Consider the following 14,708-nt stretch of genomic DNA (forward strand, 5'->3'; position numbering starts at 1 on the left):
TGCACTTGAGTTCTGTCTCCAGTCCTGGTTCTCCCAAGTTTCTGGTCCTGGGTCCCTTTCATGAGTTACAGCTGCTACCTCCAACCCCAGTCCACAAACACAAGGGAAAATTTATGGGGGGAAAAAAAGTATTACAAGGGAGGCCTGGGAACCTGCTTTGAGCGAGCCCATGCGGCGAGTTTTGTTTCCAGCTAAACTTTCATCATATCCAGAATTCAATGATGTGTTATGTTCTCACTTCAGGAAATTTCACTCTGTGAAACTTCTGTTCATTTCATTATCATTAAAACTGTCTTCAAATACGTTCCCTAGGGCTACGGATTGGGTGACTTTCTCACCCCTAGTCGTGCAAAGGGATTAGATACTTAGTGCTCAAAGGACCGTTGCAAGGGTAGCAATAAGGTTTTTTTCTAAGTGACAATTGCCTGGTCGGCTCTGTTGTAAAGAGTCTGAACTTTGATAAGTGGAAGATGCCTGCCTTGGGTGCAAGGGGGGAAGAGATCACGTATTTGCCCATCCTGGATCACACCCTCATTGTCCAGGAACTGACGAGTCACCCTGGTTTATTCGCAGGGGGCATTGCATGGCTGTAGGCAAATTACCTGGACTATTAAAGACAGAATGTCCAGAGAGGCCCACTCCCTTCCCTTTCCCATTCCCAGCAGTAAAGCTGCATGCATCCCAAGTACATTATATTCCTAACCCTGCACGCCCAACAGACTATTCTCAGCTCTGCTAATCTAAGCTCTGACTGGGTGGCTTCTCAGAATTCCTATCTGACTAACTTGTCATTTTTCAGACGATGTGCTAGATAGAGAGATAAGATTTGGGATTCTTGTCCTTTGAAATGAAATTTAAAGAATTTCTCTTGGTTGAGTGTTGACTTACTAGAGAAATCTTAGGGCTTTTTCTTTTCTTTTTGGACATTAAGGCTTCAGTCGGTGGCTGAGGTCATTTTCGAAATTTCTTCAGCATCCTGGGATGTGTTCTGCTAATTCCCAGGTCAGTGAGGCCTAAGCATGCTAGCAGAGGGAGGAAACAGCCAGGTGTTTGCAGAGTAGGACCCTGGGCCAGAACTTGTCACTGTGTGACCTTGGATTGCTCCTTGAGCCAAGGCCTCCTAGGTGCACCACCTGTAAAAGGATATGGGTCGAATGATCTACTAGCCACCTCCCTGTGACATTGTGGCTTCAACAGAACAATGGCTCATGTTAGGAAGGGGACATGAAGCTTTTTTCCTTCCAACGAAATGCTGAATTATTTGTGGTAAATTTCCTTAATTCAGTTTCTCTCTATAAAAATACAGAAGGTGGGGCACCTGGGTGGCTCAGTTGGTTAAGCGTCTGCCTTCGGCTCAGGTCATGATCCCGGGGTCCTGGGATCGAGCCCCGCATCAGGCTCCCTGCTCAGGGGGGAGCCTGCTTCTCCCTCTCCCACTCCCCCTGCTTGTGCGTGCGTGCACTCTCTCTCTCTGTGTCAAATAAATGAATAAAATCTTTTTAAAAAAATCCAGAAGGACATATTTCAAAATGAGAGATTTATTTGTTGTAAGAAAATGTCTACTCAAATAATTCTCAGAAATTGTTAAGATTGTTATTTTGATGCTCTGTGTGTGTGTCTGTGTGTGTTCCTAGTGAAGAGTGAGAGCTAGACTCTTACTAATCATATCAAATACCAAATTATCTCAACTTCTGATAAATAGGGGAACAAAGAATCAATGAATCTGTTGGAGGTATTTTGAGGAGACTCAAACCTTGAGAATCTTTTAGGTGCTGAGCCGCCTGAGGACAGGGACCGCATATATTCATTTGTGTAGTCTCCTCCAACCTATCTCCCCCTCTGGCGCATACCAGGCACGCAGGAAATGTTTGCTGTGGTTAAATGAGAGCCTTGATCAGATAACTTTGAAAGACAGAGGCAAAGGTAGAGGGAATTCTCATTAAAGCACAGGGTTTTCTTTCATTTTGACTCTTCTTCTTCCCTCCTTCCCTTTCCTGTGTGTGTGTGTGTGTGTGTGTGTGTGTGTGTGTGTGTGTGTGTGTGTTACATAATCTGAATGATTTGCAAGGATTTAAATGGCTCTTCACATCTCGTAGGGCTCCATGGAACCTGCTGGAAAATGAACGCCTTTCCAAACATGCACTGTAACAAGTTTGGCACCAGGTATCCAAGCTTATTTCTGTGTACTCTCTCATTTGCCTGGAGAATATTGAGATTGGTACAGGTCAGGGACTCAAACCCTTGAGGACTGTATTAAAATTCCTTTTATTGGAAGTGACCTAAGCCCAATTAAGCAAAAAGAAGCTATTTATTGGATCACCACAGGAAGGGCAAGGGCCTGTTGGACCCTCGAGATTACTGGAACCAGGACAGGAATGGAGCCAGGAACCCCTCCTCCACCTCTGGACGCTGTGCTCTCTGCTTGTTGTGTTCCTTCAGCCCATAGACTGAGAACTACTCTCAGCGGGTGCAGAAATCCCAGGGGAGGCTCCTGATTGGCCCCGCTTAGGTCACATGCCTGCTGCACGGCCACCGAGGCATTCCAGTGGGTGGTACCCTGGAATCACAGACCGCAGCCGGGAAGGGGCAGTTCCCCCCGTGAAGGGGGTGCCTTTTCCAGAAGAAAGGAGGGCACTGGATAAACAATCAAGTGCATCTCCAGGGGCCAGGGAGTAGTCATAGAAACCAGAGACTGAAAGATAGCGATTGCCGACTAGAAGCCCTGGTTTGCTCTGAAATTCAGAGCAGTGCATTTAACTTCAGTGACTTCAACTCTGTGCCCTTGGATAATTAGGAAAAAGAAAAGAAATAGACGAAATAGGAAAATCAATTTAGTTTGCTGTTCTACTCACTGAGTATGTGTCCTGAAGTGAGAACGAGTGGGTGACATGAATCTCATTGGTCTCATTTAGTCTCATCTCGCTAGGGAACAAATCTCTTTTCCCCCTGAGAGAGTGTACTGTCTAAACATATATGTTTTTCATAGAACTTGGCACTTAAATTCAAGCCGACTCCTTTATTTAGTGCTGAACCAGAGAAGCAGAGACCATTCACAACACGGGGGAAACTGTGCTCAGCTTACAAAGAAACAGTTGCTAAGATGGTGCCTTTCTAGATTTTTCAGGGCAACTTTGACTGTATGTGATTCGTACCATATATGCTGACTGATGTTAGAACTTAAACTCCTATAGTATAAGGTGCTTCCTATGTTTTTGTATATGCATCTGAGTGTATTTTGTTTTTAAAGATTTATTTATTTTGGAGAGAGAGAGAGTGAGTGTGCACAAGAAGGGGGGAGGGGCGGAGGGAGAGGGAGAAGCAGACTCTGTGATGAGTGCAGAGCCCGACTTGAGGCTCCATCTCAGGACCCTGAGAGCTTGACCTGAGCTGAAATCCAGAGTCTGCGCTTAACCAACTGAGCCACCCAGGTGTCCCTGAGTGTGTTATTCAGGTGATATCTCTTTACTGCATCTCTTTCCTGTTTATGTGGGTATCAGGTGGAAATCAGGATGACTCATGAGTAGATTTGGGAGGTGTGAGGTGTGGCAGTATTGCAATATAGGGGTTTTGATTTGTGTAGAGCTTCTTATATTTTAATCATTCTTTAACACTGTGCTTGATGCTTTAATGGGTGTATTTGATTATAGACTCACAAGGCTATCTTCTTTTGGATCACCTAATTCACTCTTCCAGCTAATTATTAAATCCCACAGGATCATCCAGGGTGGGATTGAACACCCCAGTAACCCGGGACATCTCTCATTCAGAGCAAGCCTCTAATCTTCAGATAACTCTGATCATTAAGACGATGTACCCTACATAGTGAGCTCAATTCTGAATTCCTGTAATTTATACCCTTTGATATTAGATGTGCTCCCAGGTCCCATGGAAATCACCTAATCCCTCTTCCTGTTGGCAGCATTTCAAGCCTTTGAAGAGACCAGTCATATCCCTCCAAGTCTCCTTTTTATTTTCCCTGCTTTATTTTCACCAGTTGTTCCAGGAGATAATGGTGGTGGTGATGACGGCACAGTAATAATAAGCAACATTTCCTGACTACGTATTACGTGCCAGGTGTCATCTTCAGCAGTTCATATATATTAGTTCATATAACTCCCTTAACCCTGAGGTGAGTCCTATCCCCATTTTACAGATGAGGAAACTGAGGCACAGAGAGGTTAGGTAACGTGCCCAAAGTTCTACAGCTAGTAAGTCACAGGGCTTAACTTTGAACTCAGGTGGTTTGGCTCCCAAGACTTCCCTCTTAACACCATTGCTTGATGACACTCCTCTGATGAGATCTAGATCGCCCCTTCTCTGTTAGAATGACATCCAGAAGTGGATACAGTACTACAGGCACTAAGGACTGCATTTTTGTCCTTACTAAATTTCTGTTAAGGCCACCCAAGTTTTCTTGGGTGCACTTCATAAACACTGAAGCCAAGGGGAGCTCATCAACTTTTTTTTTTTTTTTTACCGGTGTGGTTATGCCAGTGCTTCCTGCAATGTGTGAAGTTAGCTCAGACTAAGCCAATTAGAACACTCCCCACAGCTTTCCGCCAATATTTGGGCAGCTAGAACTAGGGACCACATATTGTAGAAGAGAATTCTCACTGTTTGTGAGAAACAACAACTCTTGTTATAGCGATCAAGGTCCAGTATTTCCATCTTTGGATCTGAGGTAGCTTTCGGTAGCTAAATCGTATGGCTTCACTAGTATTTGGCTCCATAATAAAAGCCTTTTATTTTTTTTTTAAATCATTCATGATCTAATCTCTAACATTCCCTTTGTAATCAAAATTGAGTATCTTTGTAAAAATATTGACCAGTGATTAAATATGGTGGACAGAAACCAATTACAGACAGTAAGCCCTGGGGTTTTAGGTGATCTGAAGGCTGTGTGTTGAAAGATAAACAGATAATTTTCAAAATTAACATTTTATAATTGGCTGTTACAAACATATTAGCTAACTCTGGCGACTGGCCTAAATTGCTGGGACCTAAATAAAATATCTTGGAAGAAAACAGTGACATTGAAGTCAGTTTGTTTTATTTTTGAGTGTTACAGACAGCCATCCTGATAGCTATGTTCCACAGCTCCTAAGCTCACAGTACAACTCTCTATAAGCCAATACCGCTCTGCACAACAGATTTCACATCATAGTGTGGAGCATTAACATGGTAGAAGCGGGGATGACAAAGTCACTGTGGCCCAGTGATGTCCAGGATTAATAGGAGGTGATGTAGATGATTGGTATGAAGTTGCACATGTTGCTAAGGTTTCAAATTTTTTAGTTTCAGTGTAGACTACTGGACTTCAGAAGGGTCATTTATTGATTCATTCAATGAACAATTCCTGGGTCACAGGCCTATTGATAAATACTGGGAATACAGTAAGACACAAGCCTCTACCTTAACCATGTGATCAAACTTACCGTTGCCAGTAATGAGTATTGGTGATCAAATCAGGTGTCCTACGGACAGACGGTAGCTACACTCGTGGTGAGCATAGCATAACATATAACCTTGTCAAATCACTGTGTCCTACACCGGAAATGAATGTAACGTTGTGTCACCTATACTCAAATAAAAAATTAAGACAAAACAAAGCAAACAAAATCAATGTCATAATGTGCTTCCCGATGTGATGTACTGAGAAAGACACAATGTCACCCTTGTAGCTCTTTGCCAAACTGGTTTAACCTGAATCTAATCATGAAGAAACAATCAGACAAATCCAAATTTGGGGGCATTGTACAAAACTGGCCTAGACTCTTTAAAAATGTCCATGTTAAGAGAAGAAAAAAATAAAGACAAAGAACGGTTGCTCTATAAGGAGGTTATAGAAACAATAATTAAATACAATAACTGAATCTTGATTGAATTCTGAACTTTTTTTTAAAGCTATAAAGTCATTGTTATGACCATTGGGAAGTTCAAATATATATTATGTTATATATTATGTATTATATATAATCTATATTATTGTATTAAGGTTACATTTTCGGAGTATGATGATATTGTAATTATACAAGAATGTCTTTACTCTTAGGAGATACATACTAAAGTATTGAGAGATAAATGTCATGATCTCTAAAATTTTCAAATGATTCAGTAAAAAATTTTATATCTAGGGCGCCTGGGTGGCTCAGTTGGTTAAGCGACTGCCTTCGGCTCAGGTCATGATCCTGAAGTCCCAGGATCGAGTCCCGCATTGGGCTCCCTGCTTGGCAGGGAGTCTGCTTCTCCCTCTGACCTTCCCCCTTCTCATGTGCTCTCTCTCTCTCTCTTTCTCTCAAATAAATGAATAAATAAAGTCTTAAAAAAATTATATCTATATTAATAAATATATTATCTATTTTATATTTTGTTACACTTGATTTTATATTTTATATTAATAGGTATATTAATATCTATAGTTAAACCTTGAACAACATAGGTTTGAGCTGTGCAGGCCTATTTATATAAAATTTTTTTTGATAAATATAGTACAGTACTAAATGTATCTTCTCTTCCTTATGATTTTCTTAACATTTTCTTTTCTCTAGCTTATTTTATTGTAAGAATACAGTATATAATACATAAAACATAAATATGTGTGTTAATAGACTGCTTATGTTACTGGTACAGTTTCCAGCTATTAGTAAAGTTTTTGGGAAAACTTATAAAAAGTTATAAGTGGATTTTTGGGAAAAAACTTAAAAAAAGTTGTAAGTGGATTTTCAATGATGCAGGGGGTTAGTGCTCCTAACCCCCACATTGTTCAAGGGTCAACTGCATATTGTTGTGTTTCTCTCTGTATAAGATAATTTTATTAGTTTTTTAGGGCTGCCATAAGAAAGTACCACAAACTGGGTAGCTGAAAGCAACAGAAATTCACATTCTCATTGCCTGGGAGGCCAGATGTCTGAAATCAGGGTGGTGGCAGGGCCACGCTCCCTCTGAAGCCTGTAGGGGAGGATCCTTCCTTGCCTCTTTCAGACATCACTCTGATCTTCACCTCTCTCTTCATGTGATATTCCGTAATGTGTGTTTGTCCAGATTTCCCTCTTCTTATAAGGAACCAGTCATTCAATTAGGGCCCATCCTAATCTCATATGACCGCATCTTGATTATATCTGCAAAGACCCTATTTCCAAATAAGGTCATATTCATAGGTACTGTGTAGGCAGAATCCTGGGGGGGGGGGCACTATTCAATCTTCAAATTCAAAATTTGGGGAAGAAAATTTGCTATACAAAAAAAAAAAGAAACCCTTCCCTTGCCCATAAGGCTATCTTGCTGTTATGGAGGACACAGTATAGGGACACGTACCATGACAGTCTCAGTGCCCATGGGAAGGAACAGAGCCAGCTTGGGCACATTAGAAGGGTTTCCATGAGAAGTGACACCCAGCTGAACCGTTTGGAAGGACAGTGTAGGAGTCAGCTGCGGGGGTGAGGGTGCACTTGGGGAAGTGTCAGGAGGAAAGGCAGGAAGCCTGTCATTGAGGGTGCTGCATCGAGAGAAGCCTTCACCAGGAAGACCAGGAGCAGCCAAGGCAGGGCTCGAAGCAAGGTGGAACCTAACCACATTTTTGTTTGGGGGCTAGGTGTGTGGGGAAACCTGGAGATGAGCCAGGTGGGATAAGCTGGTAAGAAATGAGGAGCGTCAGAGGCTGGGAATGAGCTAAAACCCAGAGGGCTGAGGAAGGGGAGGTTTGGGGGCCTGGGTGGTTGGTGCCGCCCTTCCCTGCAAGGGATGCAGGAGGAAGAGAGGGAGTGCTGCAGAGAAGGAGACAGAGGCTGTGCTCCATTTGGACAGGGGGAACTTGAAGACTCTGGTGGAGGGCCTCAAGTGAGGTGACCTGGAGCCCAGGAAATGGGCTTGGCAACTTGTAATGGTGTTAAGTGAAGTCACAGATTCTGAGGAGATTTCCCAGTTAGAGCGTGGTGACGATAAGAATGTAATGACACACAGAAAGCCAAGCACGAATCTCTGAGAAGCAGGGCAAAACAAGAAGGCCCCGCCAAGGAGACTGCGGAGAGGTGGGACAGGGAGGTGGGAAGAAAACCAGGAGCTCAGCATCAGGGAAGTCCAAGAGACGGCGTTTGTGGGGAGGGAGCGGGCAACAACTTCAGGCAGCACACAGGGGCTGCAAACACTGAGACTCACACCAGTCCTTTCCATGTTGCAACTGGGAGGTCTCGGAGAGCAGTTTCAATAAGGCAGAGGCCAGATGGCCAAGGACTAGGCATTTAATAAAAGGTAAGGAAGCACAGAGCCTATCAAGGTAGAATGTTCTTTCCAGAAACTTGCCTGAGAAGCGCAGAGAGATAGGGCAATCATTAGCAGGAGGCAAAGGGTGAGGGCCAGTGTTTGTTTTCACATGAGGAGAGAAATTTGGGCATGTGTATAAGGGCAAGCAGAAGGAATCCTGAGGATCTGGGACCCAGAGCACAGGTGGAAAGAACCCCGTTTTCACGGAGATGGGGAGGCGGGGGCTAGAGGAGAGGGAAGGTGTGGGCCTCAGACCTCCTCGGGGCCTCATGAGGGACAAGAGAGAGGAGGACAGAGACTAGGCCGGGTCAGAACCATGGATCCTGTGACTGGGGCAAACAAGAGAAAGGAGACAAAAACTGGGCTATACATGAAGGCATTTGGAAGCAAAATGGTAAGCAAAATAAAATGAGAAAATGAAAAATCAGAATGACATGTGGAGTTGGAGGGAGAGACAGGGTCCTAAATATTATCTGCTCAGAGGATCGGTATTCCTCCTTATTTAATGAAACGTGACTCCTTCCTGCCCTACCCCTCACGTCCCCCCATGGCAGGTGTTAGGTTTCAGCATCAACTCCTAGGAGGGTAGATGCAGTGGATTTGTGGCCACGAGTCCCAGAGAACAGGTTTCCATTAGTACCACTGATCCAAGGAGATGGGTTCGTGGGCAACCTTGAGAGCTCTTTGCAGTTTTGTTTCTGGAAGGGTAGACGGTTTTCTCTCCCTGGATTACATTAACTGCTAAATATCCAGGTGTTATGGTAACCAGCAGAGGGCCGCCTGTTCTGGGATTTATGAGATGTGTTGGCTCACAAACAGAACAGTCCGAAGGTAGGCATGACTGGACGCAAAACTCACACGATTTCCTCCGAAAGGAATTTCTTTCTCTTTTTCTTACTTAACGTTTCCCTGGCAACAGTGTCATTCGCAGCCCCTTATGTGGTTCCCAGACCTCTATCCTTCCAGATCTGAGTCCAGTGCAAAAGAGCAATTATTTCTATTCCAGCTCCAGCAAAATCCAGTCTAGACTGGCTCAGGGGAACATGATATGCTGACTGCCTAGGCCCAGGTCATGTGTTTTCACTGGAACTATCTGGGCAGAGAATGGCTAAGAGGGGGTCCCACTGAGGAAATTTGGGTACAGTGAACAGGAGACCACTGCTAAATGGTTGCTGGAGAGCCCAAACCACAGAAGTCACAGCATCTGGCTTAGGTCCAGAAACTCTTGGTAAGGTCAAAAAAAATTTTTTTTAAGATTTTATTTATTTATTTGAGAGAGAGTAAAAGAGAGAATGCATGAGAGTTGGGGGGGTCAGAGGGAGAAGCAGACTCACCACTGAGTTGGGGAGGGGGGCGATGCAGGACTGATCATGGGATTCCGGGATCATGACCTGAGCCGAAGGGAGACACTTAACTGAGCCACCCAGGTGCCCCACCCCCAGAAAAATTTTTTTAAAATAATAATAAATTCACAGAAAGTTGCAAAAAATAGTACGAAAGAGTTCTGGTGAATCCTTTACCCAATTGCCCCGAATGGTTACATCTTACATAATTGTAGTACAATATTGAGTCCAGGAATTTGACATTGGTACAATGCATGTGTATAGTTCCATGCCATTTTATCACATATATAAATTCATGTAATCACCAGTGTAATCAAAATATAGGACTATTTCATCCCCCACAAAGATCCCCCTCATGTTATTCCTACACAGTCCCTAACCCCTGGCAACCACTAATCTGTTTTCCATTTCTAATTTTGTCACTTTGGTAATGTTCTATAAATACTATTCCTTTTTATTGCTGAGTAGTATTCCATGGTATGGATATACCACAGGTTGTTTAACCACTCACCTACTGAGGGATATTTTTGTTGTTTCCAGTTATGGGCTATTACAAATAAAGCTGCTGTGATCAGTCGTATACTTATGTGGAACACAGGTTTTCATTTCTCTGGGATAAATGCCCAGGAGTGCAGTTGCTGGGTCATAGGTAAATGTATGTTTAGTTTTTAAAGCAGCTACCAAACTATTTTCCAGAATGGCTGTGGCATTTTACGTTCCTACCATCATTGTGTGAGAGATCAAATTTCTCCATATCTTTGCCAGCATTTGTCATTATTACTATTTTTTATTTTAGTTACTCTAACAGGTATTTAATGATATCTCAATGTGGTTTTAATTTGCATTCCTCTCATGATTAGTCCTGTTGAACACCTTTTCATGTGTCATCATATATCCTCTTGGTTTGAGTGTCTCTTCATGTCTTTTGCTCATTTTCCAATTGGATTGTTTAATGTAGAGTTTTGAGAGTTCTTCCAGTAGAGTTTTTCAGTCTCACTCTTCCAAGCACAGAACCTAATGTGATTTAGCTCTAACTAGCAGGATGTTGACTCTAAACTCACCCTTCCTTCAGCATGGATGCAAGGATCCAATTATTATTATTTAGCAGGGGCATTTCCCCACCTGCATCACATCTGAAAATATTTTGCCCTATCCTCTGCTCTTCCCTGGCCAGGCCCTGAGCCATACCCACGTGTTACCTCCGGAGTAGTCTGGACTTTAGCCTCAGATTCCCTCCCAACCTCATCATTGGTTTTGTGAGCTGAAACCAAGTCTTGGGAATTGTACCTCTCTTCCTGGATTCGCATGCTCTGGATGCCAGATGAATGAATGAATGAATGAATGAATGAAGTAACCAATCAATGCTAGTGGGCTCCTTTGCACTGCTATTGTATGCAGCAGTCAATTTGGGATTTGTCTGTTATCCCAAAAGGCACAGAATAGATCAGAAAGGGCAGAAACTTAAAAATCTAACATCGTAAAGACAGTGGCCTCCTTTGACCGTGGTCAGTTTGCAGCCACGGGAAGGAAAGAAAAGAACGTGGGAGAGAAGGCCTCCAGGAGGAAGTCTTGGGTACACTGTACACCACCCAGGACACTGGCCTCCCCTGACGCACTTGGAGTCTCGCTCGGGCAGGTTATTTTTACCTGCCACATTGTAAAGTCAATGTTTGCACTTTGATAAGTGTCCTGTCCAGTGGCTTGTTCTAAACTCTGGCCTGGGAGGTCACCCTAAGAGCCTAGGAGTGGTTTGTGAGAGAGAGACTGAGTGAGTGAAATATAAGAATCCTGTAGCGGCCAGGCTTAAGAGCCATGACAGAGCAAACAATCCCCATGCATTGTGTCCCACTGCTTGCATCACCTGCTCATGAGCTGTCAGTGGAATTTGTGGAATGGATTGTTCTCTCGGAGTCACCCAATATCCCTGAACAATGGGAGCACACATTCGTAGTTTTATGTAAGAGCTAAGAAGGAATGTTCCTTCCACCCAATCAGAAGCAGGTTGCCTGCCAGCCTGCCTGCCTTCTCTCTCTTGCTCCTGCCCCTCGTCCTCCCCTCCTGTCTTTTTTTTTTTTTAAAGATTTTATTTATTTGACAGAGAGAGACGCAGCGAGAGAGAGAGAGAGAGAGAGAGAGAGAGAGAGAGAGAGAAGCGCACAAGCAGGGGGTGTGGGAGAGGGAGAAGCAGGCTTCCCACTGAGCAGGGAGCCTGATGCAGGACTCAATCCCAGGACCCTGGGACCATGACCTGAGCCGAAGGCAGACGCTTAACGACTGAGCCACCCAGGCGCCCCTCCCCTCCTGTCTTTAAGGCAGGAAAGAAGAGGGAGGAAGGAAAAGAAAGAGAGATCCATTGTGCACAGGTCACCAGGAGAATGATGTCACAGGTTGAAGGGAAGATAAATGTGAAATATGGGGGGAAAAAAGGATACCCTGGGTTTTTCACTCCATAGAATTCGGTTTTACTTCTTTGTGGGTTTTTCTCATTGAATACCCTTGTAGGAAAAAAAAAAGGCATTAAAGTATGAGGTAACGACTGTGAGGCCCTACTCTACTCAGACATTGGGATTTAGCGGCTGAGAAAGTCCCTTTCTCGAACCATGACATTTCAGGGTTCTTTCGGTTGCATATAACACAAAGCCCAACTCACACGGGGTTCAGCAGTAAGCGACCGAGGGACTCAGCCCTGGAAAGTTCAGAAGCAGGGGTCTCAGGGTGGATTTGATTTAGCGCTTTGCCAGACATCTTTTCTTTACCTTCTGTGGTGTCCATTTCAAACTAAGGCTGGTGCCGTGTGTCAGTGTTCATCTCGGGAGAGAGGAGGCCTGTCCTCGGTGGTGGCTGCTCGCCCATGACGAACCCCCTCGGGGGAAGGTCATGTGCCGATTGGCCGAGGCTGGGCTTTCCCGACAGGAGAGGGGGTGCGGTCACCAAGGCTGCTTCACTGAAGGAAGGGGGCCGTGGATCCTGGGCGACAACCCCAATGCTCACCCCCTCCTCACTACATCTCCTAAAAAAAGCTCCTTCTAATTCCTGCACTGAGGGGTAAAACTCCTTTAAGAGGGCCTCAAGCCTCTCATTCTGAAACTTGAGATACAATTGAAATAGTAACTGTATTTACACTAAAATGTGTCAAGGGAGTAAATTTTTTGCTGTTGTCAATCTCAAGTGAGCTAAGAAGTAATTTTATTTCTCCATAATTGAATTAAATTAACTCATGAGCCCCAGTTTCTTCTTGATAATAGAAAACGAAATCTTTCTAATTCAAAGGAAATTCAATTACTTCTCATGTAAAACCCAGTCCTTTTTTTGAAAAGCACTGGTTAGCATTTAATGGCCCTTCCTGCATGTGACTTCAAAACACCAGGACACAGCCCCCTGTTCCCACCCTACCCCCCTTTTACCCTTAATCTTCTCTTTAGCTCTTCTGCTGAAGAATTTGACCTTTACCACGACTGTCTGCTTTGGGAGGTTTTCCTTCCCCAGAGCTTCATAGTAGTCCTAGAAGAACGGGGAAAGGCTTTATAACACACCGTGGCAGGTACCAGCTCCCTGATGGGTATGAGGGATGATGTCTGCCAAGCTACTCCATCTAAGAGCCAGTGGGAGCATGTTTCTGTCATGGCCACTCCTGGGGGTGCTGCCTGCCCTTGCCAGTCAATCAAGACCAGCAGATTCTCGGGGCGCCTGGGTGGCTCAGTTGGTTAAGCATCTGCCTTTGGCTCAGGTCATGATCTCAAGGTCCTGGGATCGAGCCCTGCGTTGGGCTCCCTGCTCAGCAGGGTGTCTGCTTCTCCCTCTCCCTCTGCTTCTTCCCCCATTCATGCCCTCTCTGTCTCTCTCTCAAATAAATAAATAAAATCTTAAAAAAAAAAAAAAAAAAAGACCAGCAAATTCTCTCCGAGAACTCCAGCACAGCAGGACAAGAACTATGTCAGGATGCGACTCTAGTCTTGGGAAACCCAGTCCTTCTTGAGTAAATTCTTACTTCAAGATTCTTCTCCTCCTCCCACCCTTTTTTTATTTTCTTAACCTTCCCCCTAAGGATAAGACGATCTTGGTTCCTGGCATTGTCACATATGATCTGGACATTTAAAGAGTGGGCAGCTAACTGCCAAGTCCTCCTTGTGGCTGTTGGCATCTGTCCTCACTGCCATCCACTGCCGATGTCCATAGTCTGCGCCCGCCCTTTGGCTTCTCGTCACACACAGTGATAAGAGCATTCCCAGTCCACTGGCTTTCTCTCAGCGGCTCTTGCCCAGTCTCATGGGGGAAGGGTGTGAGGGAAGCCATGGGAAAGTTTCGGCTACTCTTCTGTCTTGCTCTGACATGACAGGAAGCATGGACTTGGTGGTGGTGGGTTTATCTTAGATTGTCTCTCAGCTCAACTTGTCCTGCTCTACTATAGCCCCTTGTGTTGGCATCGGCTCTCCGTGAGAATATTTCCTTGCAGGATTCTTGGTGGGGCGTGGAGTCACGAGTCACGTGCTCCGAGAGCCTCAAAGCCTTCTGAGGGTCTCTATCACCCCTACTTTCTGTCGGCCACTCTGACCAAGGACTTACTCTCTTTCTTGCTTTTCTTCCAGCCCAGCAAAGATTTTCTTTCTTTCTTTTTCTTTTCTTTTTTTTAATTACCTCTCCATCTAGCTTGGAGGGGTGGGGGGAGGTTTACATAATTTTCTTTCTTTTGAAAATCTTTGTTATGGCACAAATCCTACTGCTTAGTAGTTTTGCTCTAGGTCTGGATGTTGACTGCAGTCATGTGATTTGGAAGTATTTTCTCAGCTTTAGCAATACAGTAGAACTTTCTTACAAAATGAATGGTATAGTGTACCCAAGCTTTATTTCTTATTGGTTTTATTCCTCTAAACACATTTAGCACAATTTCCCCCTTTGCTGCGGTTCCTGGCCCAGTTCTCTTGAGGTGAGTGGTGCTATCTAAAGATCTAATATCTACTTTCTTCCTCAGAGATTCTCATTTTTAACAGTGAAAAAACAAGGTCTTGTCTGAAAAAGTCATTGCTTACAAGGCAAATGGGAAGGCATTTAGGGGTAAATGACAACTGTCTCTGCTGCGTCACTAGTGAGCTGGTTTTGTAAGGCACA

General features: G+C 44.2%; 1 protein-coding gene and 1 non-coding gene across 3 annotated transcripts in view; one reads left to right on the forward strand and one right to left on the reverse strand.

Moving 5' to 3' along the window:
- The window catches only part of SHROOM3 (shroom family member 3), a 300,238-nt gene that overhangs the window by 65,195 nt on the left and 220,335 nt on the right, over positions 1–14,708 (forward strand). The window lies entirely within an intron of this gene.
- Positions 13,424–13,560, reverse strand: LOC118539351 (small nucleolar RNA SNORA3/SNORA45 family). Its single transcript, XR_004919129.2, has one exon. It is a non-coding gene; the product is annotated as a small nucleolar RNA SNORA3/SNORA45 family (small nucleolar RNA).

The sequence above is a fragment of the Halichoerus grypus genome, chromosome 3 (genome assembly GCF_964656455.1).
Source record: "Halichoerus grypus chromosome 3, mHalGry1.hap1.1, whole genome shotgun sequence".
Classification (NCBI taxonomy): Eukaryota; Metazoa; Chordata; class Mammalia; order Carnivora; family Phocidae; genus Halichoerus; species Halichoerus grypus.